General features: G+C 44.0%; 1 protein-coding gene across 1 annotated transcript in view; it reads left to right on the forward strand.

The window, feature by feature from the left end:
- The first annotated feature begins 465 nt into the window (after nucleotides 1–465).
- Pak3 (p21 (RAC1) activated kinase 3) overlaps nucleotides 466–12,525 on the forward strand; it is a 105,190-nt gene continuing 93,130 nt past the window's right edge. The window contains exon 1 of the mRNA XM_028767478.1: nucleotides 466–498. The gene's annotated coding sequence lies outside the window, so the exon portion shown is untranslated. The remainder of the gene's footprint in view (nucleotides 499–12,525) is intronic.

Below are 12,525 nucleotides of genomic sequence, written 5' to 3' on the forward strand. Positions count from 1 at the left end.
AATAATTATTCCTTTTGCATAATGCTACCTGTTTTAAAATGTATGTTTCATGTGCAGAAAACTATTTTTCCTGTTTAAATTGCTACCCTTCTTAATTCCACCTGTATCATCTCCCCCCCCCCCCCGCCCCCTTACTTGTCTATGTAACCTGCTAGGCTGACAGGTGGTGTCCCAAATCCAAATTTCCTCAAGAAAGCCTTCTCCAGTAGATGCCTGGAAATACATCTCAAAACCTAGTGTCTCTAACGGTGGCAAGCCAGAAAGATGCATGAAATGTTCCCTCTCCACTCCTGTCTGGTGTCTTTCTCAATGGCTCCACCTTCCTCTTTAGACAATCCCGACAGTGTAGAAGTTTCCATCTCCCTTCCCTCTCCTCTCTCCCCCCCCTTTCACTTTCTCCCCCCTCCTAGGGCGCTTCCTGCCTGGAAACAAAAGATTGGTCCCCAGTAGCCCACTCAGGGCGATTTTACTTTTATGCTCACCATCTGATTGGCCTAGGTACGGTGCAGAGCCCAGGTGACGTCATAGCATAGGAGAGCTAGGGAGCGGTTGCTGAGCAGAGGGGCTCTACAGCAGGCAGGCAGCTGTGGCCGCAAACTGTCTGGGGTCTTACACTGGGGACCGCAGCTTTTCTCCTCTGGGAGTAAGTGCATTGGGCGAAAGAAGAGCCGTGGGGGGAGCAGCTGGGCCCGGGGCTGCGGCTGCGGCCGCTGGGCTGCAGTTCCCCAGCCCAACTGCCAGCGTGCTCCGAGGTACTGGAAAGGTCTTGGCAGGGTGGCTGGACCCTTGGCAGGTAAATCCCGCGACGTCTATACTGTACCGGGCTAGCTCGGGGGAGGGGAGGCTGCCGGGCAGATGTTCTTTCTTGTGTCCCCCTTTCTGCTCTTGCTGTGCCCCAGCTTTTGACTCTCCTGGTTCCATTGCCCAAGCCTTGGGACCCAGCGCACAGTGCTTGATGGGGTTTGCTCAGGCAGATGAGTGGGTGTGTCCGGGCTGGTCCTGAAAGACCTGGGCTTCTTCCCTTGGCCAAGCCTAGGGTTAGCTTACTGGGGTTTGGGCCGACTGGGGCAAAATCCACCGTGAAAGCTATGTCAGACTGTAAGTCTCCTACCCTCTTTCCATGCACCCCCCACCCCGCCCCAGCCACACTGTTGACAGCAGCCCTCCAGAGAAGGGGAGGGGGTGTGGCCGCAGTCTGGCCAAGTCTGCATAAGAACAACCGACTGAACCAGAAAAGTACCAAATTTCTTAAAAGGGAGCTTTCCTTTCTTTAAAAAAAAATTATCCCCCTCCTCCTTTCACTTGGGGGGATGGTAATGACAGGAGGACCTTTTTTTCCCCTCTTCTTTTTCTTCTTCTGTGGGGACTGAATGGATTCAATATGGTCCTTAGAAAAGGCTGCCCCCCCCGCCCCGTTAGCCCCTGTCTTTGTCTGAGGAGTGGGGGCCATTGAGTTTGCTGCTTTCTCCCTTCCCATTCCTCTGTAGCTCCCAGAAGACACTGCCCTCAGTTTGTGACCTGGCATGATGACTGGCATACTTCTGAGTGAACAGAACATTTTAGATTCAGGCTCTGGCAGGCTTTCCTTCCCTAGGTGGTGGCTGAGGATAGAGCGAGGGTGTTGGGGGAGTAGATGGTTCTTCTAAAGAAGGAACCAGAGGCTCCATTGGGTTGGGGTTTTGCTTGTTTGTTCCCACCTTCCAGAATCCAATTCCAAATTCTAGCCTGGAGGTTTCTGGGCTGTGTGGGCTGTAGAGGGAAGGGTGAGTGCCTGGGCTTTGGGAAGCATGATGGTTGCAGTGCTATTTAAAAAAAAAAAAGTGGCTTTCACCAGGAAAGTCCTTAGCCATGTTAGTTTTGCTCCCCTCCCCAATGGTTTTGCAGACTCAAAGCCAGGCCAACTGTATGGCTGTCTGAGGTGTTGGAACAGAAGGAGGTCCATTCCTGTTGGTGACAGCACTGTGGCCCTGTTCTAGGATGAGCCAGGTATAAAAGGTCAGTGTGGTTTTCACTGGGCCATGTGTAAAATTATAATTGGTCAGGATGTGTGATTTGGCGCTTGAGCTTCCAATCACGGGCACCTTTGAGTAAAGGGGCTCACTGTGGTAATGGACGTAAATGGATGATTAATAGGCTGGGATCTGGGACGAGAGCCAAATAGCCCTCCCCCTCCTCTTTTCTTTCTGGATACAAATGTCATACTCCTCTGTGTCCATGCGAGACACAACATGAAAAGAATCTGGATGGTATGCTGGGTTACAGCTGGCTGTTGGTAATCCAGAATCCAAAGAGACCTCAGGATGTCAAAAGGCAGGTTCTTTAAATCTCTCAACAGACAAGTAGACATTGTGATGAGACTGCAAGCAACGGGCCACAAGACCCCATGAACATCCGAGTGCTGATCATTCCTACAGGTTGTGGGATTTTTTTCCCTATTCAAAGGTGGGCATGATATACAGAGCAGTATACAGGTTTACTGAGGGTTTGGAAGAGACTGGGTAGTAGATTTATTTGATACATGAGGAAAGTGGGAAATGACTGTAAAGATGGCAGGGGTTCCCATTAGAGATTCTGCTATTATAAAGTCAGAACTAAGCACAAGGTCAAAAGGGATGACTAATACAAGAGAAATCAGATCTAGAAACCAGACTGAATACGTTGGGGCTAATGGAGTTGGTAGGAGCAGAGCTTTAGTGGGAGATAAAAAGCCAGCATCAATGCTGGAGCTCACAAGTCCTACTTTCTCTGGTGAAATGGGAATGGAAAAGTTTTGGTAGTCAAGACAGCGATGAATCAATCAAGGATTATAGGGGCCTTTTTCTTTTTTAAAGCTATTTAGAAAATCAATACCATTCCCAACTTTGTAACCCATTTCCAGGAACCAGTAATTTTAGTCAAGGAAATGAGAAGAAACTTGATGAGGAACAGTCTTAAACAAACAAACAAACAAACAAACACACACACACAAAGAATCTGTGCTTTCATTTTGGGTGAAAGAGAGCAAGGGATGAAGGACGAGTTAGGGCCAGGTTTGGGACAAAAAAAAGACAAAAAAAAAGATAAAAGGAAAGAATAAAGAAGAGAGGGAGAGGGAGAGGGAGAGGGACAGGGAGAGAGAGAGAGAGAGAGAGAGAGAGAGAGAGAGAGAGAGAGAGAGAGAGAGAGAGGAAATGTTTCTCAGGGCTCTCTGGGATCTTGTGGAGGATAAGTGTGGCTTTCCAGGCACCTGGGGCTCAGCTTAAGCTTTAGCTAAGCTCCCCCCACCCCGCAAACACATCCACACCTACACCTCTCAGGAGTTAAGTGGTTCCCTTGGTAGGGCCAGGGTAGAGTTCCAGGCCAAATCCTCACTAAATAGCTTTGCCAGCAGGGGGCGGAAAAGTAACCAAAGCGACTTACAGAACCCAAGTCCTCCATTTCAGGTGTGAAGCCCCAGCCTCAGATCAACTAAGAGCCATAGGTTTACAATCTGATTTAGCAGTGTCAGAGAACTAAACGAACCTCCAGGTCAATGTGTTCCCATTTCTTCCCAGAAATGTGGTGCTTCCTGCCGCGCTCTGCAGCGTAGGCACATGCTTTTACTTGTGATTACTTGAGTCACTAATATGCACAGCCTAACCGGGAGTTTAATTGGAAATGTTAATCAATGCAATAGATCCGTGTCTGATTTGCACATTCGGTCAATTATCTGCACGTTGGGACAATCTGTGCTGCACCCAGGGGATGCAACCAGGGGGTAAAACGGTACAGCTACAGCTGGGACTGGGGGTGGGAAGCAAAATAGGGGAAGTGGACCCTGAAGACTGAGAAGAAACAAATGATTTACTGGTGGAGAGAAGAATCATCTCAAATGTATTTTCACAGAGAGGTTGGATCATGAGGCAAATGGTCCAGAAGCTCACAGAACTGAGGGGAAGACAAGGTTTTCTGTGGTGTAGAAGCGGGTTGGATATGGAGAAAGAATTTTTTTTTTTTTGTGGAGTGGGCAAGGCAGAAGCTAGTATAGCCTGAAACTTGGAAATCAGAAATCAGATGTTCTTGGCTGAATGCATCGGGTACTAAGTCCTGTTTCCTTGACCTTCAAATGATGGTAGTTACATCGGGTGTTCTCCACTCTGGCGGGAACATTTTAGGAAGTGGATCCTTTTGTACTTAGTGGTTAAGATAACTGCCGAAGTACAGACCTTCTGCAACAAAAGAAAATAGCCCTTAATATCACTTTGCATTTTGTATGTTCTCCAGTTTAGGGAAAGCCAATACAAAACAGGTATCCACACATTTCATCTTTTATCTGTGTAACTTTACTTTTATTTCATGTGAATGGGGAACATGTGGAAAAGGAGAAGCCCAATTCTGTATTTGCTGGGAAACCTATAACTAAGCCCCAGAAAAGCTCTGTATCTTACTTTTTATAGACAGATCAGAGAGAGAGGCACTACTGTTTTAACTCCTTAATGCAGTCTCAAAACAGAAGGGGTTTGGACTGAAGATAAAGATGGGGGGAGGGCTTCCAGAGGGAGTTCTTTTCCCTCATCTCTATCTGAGCCTTGAGAATGCTTTGGAATTCTGCACCCTTATACAGACCACTATCTCTGACAGCACAATATCGCCCTCTAGTGGCCACACTAGAGACATCTTTCTCAGCTCTTGATTGCTATCCCATGATCTCTCCTACTCTTGCACAGCTCTCACTACTGGTAAGCAAAGGCACATTCCTTCTATTAAGACTGAAGGAGTAATTTAGGAATGTGCAGCCTCCTTTAGGGAGTTCTTCTTCAGTGTGAGCTGGTTTAAAGAGAGGGGTACCACTCTCCCCCCTCCCATTTTCTTCTTTTTCTTTGAGCCTGAAAAAGGAACCAGGAGCTTTCCCCAGAAATATTTAGTGCTACATAAGACACTTGCCAAAGGTTCTGGGGAAGAGAGCATAATTGTCATAACTTCCTTTGATCTGCATCCCAAGGTGATAGTTTTAGTCCTTAGACAGGAATTCCGGCAAGAAGCTAAAAATGTGTCAAGGAAAGACAAGTTAGATATTATAAGATGTGTGCATCCATATTTCCCAGCTTCCAAGAGGTCTGAACTATAGGCAAAAAGCAAGGCAGCAGAACTGAACAGTATAATGTAGCTATGCAACACTTACCACTCTGTACAGACGAACAACATGGCACAGACTATATGCGCTGCACACTATGAATTAAACACATGGCATATACACATGCATGTACCATGCATGGTAGAGATCCAAACATATACATCACATTACAGAAATACAGTGCATACTGACAAGATAAACATACCCAGCATGATGTAAACACAGCATCGTAAATATAATACAATGCAGGTTCAGGATAAACACAACATAGTATAGGTATGACTCATCAATATACACAGACACCTTTAACCATGTAAGGAATAGCACAAATATACAGGGCCCAGCTTTTGCTAGGATACAAAATACCCTATGCTCAAAATAGGCTCTCAGTAAGCAAGGAGTGAGTGTAGAAACCTGTTGACCTGCCAGTTGCTTCTGCATTGGTTCAAGCTACAAAGCTGGTGGGTTCAAGGCAAACTAAGTTACTATCTGATGCTCCAAATGGGAATATGTGGAGAAAGTGAGGTATACTCAAGGAAAACTAAAAAAGATGGAGATTTTTGGTTAGTACAGGCTAGTGCACCCACCCTCTTCCCAGTGTCTCTAGCATTTCTTTCTCTTCCCCCACAATCAGTTGCTGCTTCTCCAGTAATTGGCTTCAACATCAGGAACGGGCCACATCTGACCCTCCTCACATCCTGTCCTGTCACTTGTGGCAGTTCTGACAGTTCTTACCTCCCTACCTCACCTCACCTTCTTGCAAAGAAAATGAGATTCTGCAGAGAAGGAGGAGGTGACTCATTGCTCAGTGATGCAGTGGGAGGGATTTGGAAAACTAATAGGGAAGCCTATGGGAAATACATAGGGATGCTACAGATGCTAGGGGATGCTGTGATCTAGGATGTGTACCAGAGGAAAAGATAGACCCGGGGTCTGGCATTATCATAAGAGATGAAACTGGAGATCATGGCTCCCCAAGATTTGAATTTTGGGTTCTCTTTAGATATCCATCAATCTATTTCTTTGGTTAGAACTTTGAATTTTGTTGTCTTCTAATAGCTAGGTGCTACCCTGGGACATGCTCTACTTGAATTAACATGTAGTTGCTGCTTTCCTTGCAGGGTAAATATGGTTGTGTGTATATGGGTGGGAATGTTGGGGAGCAGGCACGGCTTGTAGAACTCTGAGTTCTACAAATGGGGAGATCAATTTTTCTCTGTGATTGTGGAAAAAGCAGAAACTAGAGGTTTTAAAAAGACCCTGTCTCTGGCAGAAAGTTTAGCTGCATGGTAAGAGTGACTGCCTAGTATGCAAGACAATGTGGTTCTAGATTCCAGCTCCACCATGGGGGAGGAGCAAAGGAGATGGAAAAAGAGAGAACCTATTTCCAACACAGTTAGACACAGAAACTTCTGTGAGATGAAGAAGGCAAATCATCACCAAAATAACCACAAATAGTGTGTATTTGGCAAAATTTGGGACAAGCTGTGGAAAACATTTCTTTGAAGATAGGCCAGAAGTTGAAATTATGGTCAAAGGTTTAGAACCTTCACAGCTGTGAGGCAGAAGGAAACTCGAGGCCTTCTTGCCTGAGAGACTCTTTCTCTAGATACCTACAGAAAGAAAGAGGTTACTGGCTGAAGGAGTTGAAATGGAGGTGGAGACTCGGAATTGAGGGATGAAAGAACTGTACAGTTGTGGTAGGTTGCTAGACAGCTGAGACCTTCTCAGTGAGCTTTACTTGATACTCATGCACTGGACTGTGCCATCTCTGGGAAGTGCAAATTTACCCTTAATTAGGAAAGGTGTGTACATTTTTCACATGCATCTTATTTGACTTAGCCCTCCTAGTATGTGTCCAAAATGACCAGGGAAACAGATCTCTTATAGCTGATAAGAAGTATGCCCTGAGTGGTGAGGTGGCAAGCATCAATTATTAATCTGTACTCTCATATCCTAATTCCCAGCTCAGTACTCTTTCCAAAATCCTCCATAGCAATATGTTTTTACATTTCTTACCTTTCTGACTCACTAGTCCTCTTAAATGATTTTCTGAAATACACCACTCCACCCCTCTCTGTCTCTCTCTCTCCCTCTCCCTCCCTCCTACCTCCATCTGTTTCTCTCTCCCTCCCTCCCTCCCTCCCTCCCTCCCTCCCTCCCTCTCCACCTCCCCCTCCCCCTCCCTCTCTCTTTCTCTCTGTGTAACATATATGGGGGTAGGATGAGGGAGTAGTGGCAGCTGTAGAAAGAGTTCAACATTCCCCACAATGCTTTCCTCTACAGGCTCCTCCAAGAAGGAGCAGCTGAGTTCTTGCGTCTTGCAGTAGGTGGTGTGCACAGTACGGAGTCAGTCTGAGCTCAGGCAGCCCAGCCCCCTCTCATGGGCAGCATACACCTCTGCTGAGATCCTGCAATGGTGGCTGTATGAGGTGAGCAATGGACTTCAGGGCATGGAAATAGGAGTATTTGAAATCCAAATAAATCTTGCCTACTTATCTGAACTCGGGCCCCACATTAGGCCTTACAGTATGACCCTACTTTCTGGGGTGTTCAGTCAGCTATCCTTCATCTCTTGGCTCCTCCATCTCTAATATCAGAATGACAGACAACCTTGACCTACATTTTGAGGTGAGGAGGAGAGATAAACATAGCGGTCATTGGCAAGTCCTTTGCAAATGTTAAGCATCATCTAAGAACATCAGTGTAGCCCAGAAAATGCTCCCCTTCAAGCTCTCATTCCTTTCTCTCCTTTCTTGATATTGGAGTAGCATTTCAGCCACACATCAGAAACCCTCCAATCAGATCCCGCACTTTCCACTGCCCCATAATCTTAATTTGGTCTTCAGAGTCAAATGTATTCCCAACCCACTCGTCCTTGCTTTTGGAACCAAAATTTGGCGGATCCCTCCCTCTACCTTCCCACCTAACCAGGCAGCAAAGGCAGATGCCCTCCCCCAGCTCTCCAGCGTGGGTCTGTAGCATACATTGCTTTCTTCTCATCATAAATCATTCCCTAAGGACCACTTGAAGTATTTCTCTGAACAGGGAAACTATATTACCAAGGGCAGGTCTTTAGTCTTACAAGCAGCTTTGCACAGGGGGCCTGCCTCTCATCCTCTGTGCATGCCTGTCATCTGCCCTTCTCTGTCTGCACCACATGCTCTTCTGTACTATATACTGCACACACAGCCTAGATGGCTATTTAAGATTTGATGTTCCTGAGTCTCTCTGCCTGTTCCAATGTCTGTCTCTTTGTTGGCTGCTTAGGCATCTATCCTGTTGCCCAAGTCAACATTCCCACCCACCCACCCCCAAGAATTTCAAGTAGACAAACATACAGAGAATATGCAAGCCACTTCTCTTTGACCGTGAGCACACTTTGGGCCTAGAAGATGGTAGAACTGCATCTCAGCAGCAGGAGTTTGTGTGATGTGCTCTCATGAAAGGGAAGCACCAGAGTTTCAGCCGTTGGAATTGAAGGTATGAAATTACAGCCTTGCTGATACGGATGCATTCAACTTTCTAGAAATGGTCTGGTCCAGGATCCTCTAGAGACTTTGACTGACAGAAGGTAACTAGAACTGGTGAGAATAATTAGTGTGCCTTGGCATCTCTCCTGGGTTTTCTATGACAGCTACAAGAAGAAGTTCTATTTATTATCTACTCTTGCCAACACTGAGCTAGGCACCTTGCAAATGAGGTTTTTTTTTTTTTCTCAACTAGTTCACACTTCTCTTTCTAAATCTATAAGCATTTTTTGTCATTTCTATAATAGAGGTTGGGAGGGATTCAATAACTCTAGAACTAGAACAACATGTCTGTCTGGGAAGGAAAGACATTTTCTGGACAGGTTCCTAGTCCTCAGTATTATTCCGTACTCTCCCAGTCACATCCCTCCCCAGATTCCCCTTCACTTATCATTCTTACCCCTCTCTCAGATATCATCATATTTACAAACCTATTGCACACAGCTGAATAGATATATTCATAAATTCATATTTTCATTATGATCCACATACACCTTACCCCCGCTTGAACGTTCCCGCCTCCTCATGTCTTTTTATTCCTTCTTAACATTTTCACACACTTTTATATTTACTTACATTAGACAGGTAGGTAATATAATAATATATACCCTTACTTACTAACACACCTATAAACTAACACACCTAGAAATCAAACACTTTGTGCCCAAACATACCCTACCTTTCCCCATGCCCAACTCAAACTTTTCATACTCATAGCCATATATAACACATCACTTTTATATTCTCTGGCATGTTTGCAGTGATAGGATCATTTTTCCTCACAGTTACACACAACTGAGGGACACACAGGTGTACACACATCCTCACCCTATTCATATATAAAGATGATAGCAATATAGACAGTATCTCACCTACTCTTGTTTGTATATTTTGACGTATTACACTCTCCTGCTCTATACCGTTGACAAATCTGCTTTCACTCACGTGCACATCATATTCCCAGAGACTCACACTTAGACATGGAGGCAGATATTTTGACACATATTTACACTAAAGAGTTTTCATTTCACACTGGCATATGATCATCACATTCAATACTATCTCTTCAGAAACACAACCTGAAGAACTACAGTCATACATGCATTTATTTTTATAAATACAGCCATATTCACCTGCTGTCACCATTTCTCCTTTTACACAATCGCTTATGTACAGATATGTACACAGAACTACACATTGGCATGTACATAGTCCATTCACTACTCATATAAAATTCATAAATACAGCCATACTTAATGCACAGCCATGTATTTACACTCATGCATTTCCAGAACTACATATTGCAAATTACACATTCCCACTCATTCTTATGAGCACACAATAACTCTCCTGTACACTCTTACATAAACACCCTCTTACATAACAATCCTAATACATACCATCACACATTTTCACACAAACACTGTTATGCCTACCACATACTAGTACTTGCACACATTTTCACTGTCCTAGTCTCATATGGATACACCTTCACACTGTTACATATATCATACAAGGGAACATATAGTGACATGTGCAGTGTTCATTACCACTAACATGCATTTTACTGGTATGTACCACAATACGTGCATAATTTATATTGCTATAGTCAGTTTACATAGATACATACATGTACTCACACAGGTGATTGCCAACACCATACATGTCAGTTATTGGTATTTACACTCACTCATGTACTCACCCTACCACATTCTCACTAATACTGATAGATACTCTTACTCATTTTGACCCATATGCCTGCGCAGTCCCATACACTCCTGTAAACTTCTCCACACTCTCAGCTTCTTCCATGGGTACATTGGCAGTACACATCTTCACATTGGCGCTGACCTACACTCTCTCTCCACTAGAAGCACAGCAACTCCCATCTAGCCACATTGATTCACAAGTACTGATAACGACCCACCCTCACATTCAACTTCAGACATATTGTTCTGAAGGTCTTACATGCACTCACAAACTGACATTTTTGTAGTTACACACTTTCTCAATGATGTATAGTCTAAGAAAACATTAACCAATCCCATGTAACAGTGGTGAGCTTTGCATGGTGTGATTATTTGTAGAAAATCATTCCTTACCCTATCTCTTTTCCTCAGAAGAGGGTAAGGGAAAAATCTATTTCCTTAATGCTGTGCCATGGATAGTAGCACATTTACGGTTTTATGTTGATGATATAAAATTGCTGTTGGTTATACACACAGAAAGGGCAGATCTGCTCCACTTAGGCACCTCTCATCTACCCACATATATTAATACTCTGTTAACCCGGAGCACATCATTCTACAGAGTGATAGAAGGCAATTCTTCCTTTGAGAAACCTGTACCCACACTCAGGTGTATGGGTACCCTGTGTAACCCTCCTTTAATTAGCCCCTGTGCTTACAGTGTGTGCTAAAAATACATTTTAATAGCGCCAACCTCTGCTTCATTAAAGAGAGGAGGAAAGGGAAAGAAAAGGTTAATGAGATAGTTGGATGATAAAACACATTTCTACTGTGAGTGTGCCCACACATATGTAGACCCTGCTGAAATTTCAACAGCTGTTACTAACAAGTCTCCAGAGGAGGTTTCTCTGTAGGCGTAGGTAAAGATAAGCTGATGGAAGTTCCTTACACTCCAGACAGATTGCAGATCTTCCTGTAATAGAGTAGAAAGAAACACAGGCCCGGGAATGAGCCAGGGGAACATGAACTTGGGATCTAGATATTTAGAAACACGAGGACACCACACAGTAATCTTGTTTGTGCACGGCTTCCTCCACTGGAGTCTTTCTGGGCACAAGTGAGTGTCAAACAATGTGTATACCACCACTTGACATAGTGTGGAGCACAGGTGAGTGTGAAATAGTGTCTATGTGGCATGTCTTCATTCAGGAGCATCAGTCAACCCTTGACTCCATCATTAAGTTGAAAATGTCTTGGACAGCAGTAAGTCCATCATAATGCCTTTTAAAAATCCTACCGGCAGAAGGCTAGGCCTAGAACTACTTCTGTGATCCAATTAAGGAACTAAAAGGAAAAGGTTGGCAGGGGTATGTTGTCAGGACAGATCTAGTCTCTCCCTTTTCCTCACCTAAGGATTCTAATGGCTTACAAGATCAGAGGATCCTTCTACAGGCTCTACATAGTGTCAGAGCCAAAGAAAGATTCAAATGGGTGAAAGACACGTATCTGTGCCTTTGAGGTATTTTGTTTTCGTTTGTACATAAAACAGTCATAAAAGGTAAGAATCTTGAAGCTTGGCATCAGAGATATCTTTATTGTGTCATCCAGTGGTCTTCAGATGGCAAAGGAATTAAAAGCCCAGAAATGGTTTAAGGAAGCCACTTGCCAAAGTAAACTTTCTCATAGACATCTTGCTCAACACTGAGCCGTGCCATCTTTCCAGATGATTCTGTAATAGAGTTCTCTCTGTCACTGGGCATAAGGTAAAGAAAGAGCTACAAACCTTAATGAGATCATTGCACTTAATCAAGATTAAGTTGCCACTTCCTTTTGGAGACAGCATTTGAGAAACAGCCTGGCAATTTTACATTTACATTGTTGATACCTGAAACTCACTATAGGCAATTTGTACAGGGTATGGGACAAACTGCAATTTTAAGCCTGGATTCTTATCAATTTAATTATAATTGCTTAGTAAGAATATCGACTCTACTGAACTTATGTGTTATTTTATACCTTTATAAATCCTCATAATCTCTCTCTTTTAAAAATGAACAAGGCATTAGGAGGAGATCAGCATTTGAATCTTTGTTTAACCACTTTCTAACTGTGTAACCTAGTTTGAGTACTAAGCCCTCCTAATCTGTAAAATGGACTTCTTTAAAAAAAAAATTATGCACCATTGCTGTCTTCAGACACACCAGAAGAGGGCATC

The sequence above is a fragment of the Grammomys surdaster genome, unplaced genomic scaffold, assembly GCF_004785775.1.
Source record: "Grammomys surdaster isolate TR1022 unplaced genomic scaffold, NIH_TR_1.0 173, whole genome shotgun sequence".
Lineage (NCBI taxonomy): Eukaryota > Metazoa > Chordata > Mammalia > Rodentia > Muridae > Grammomys > Grammomys surdaster.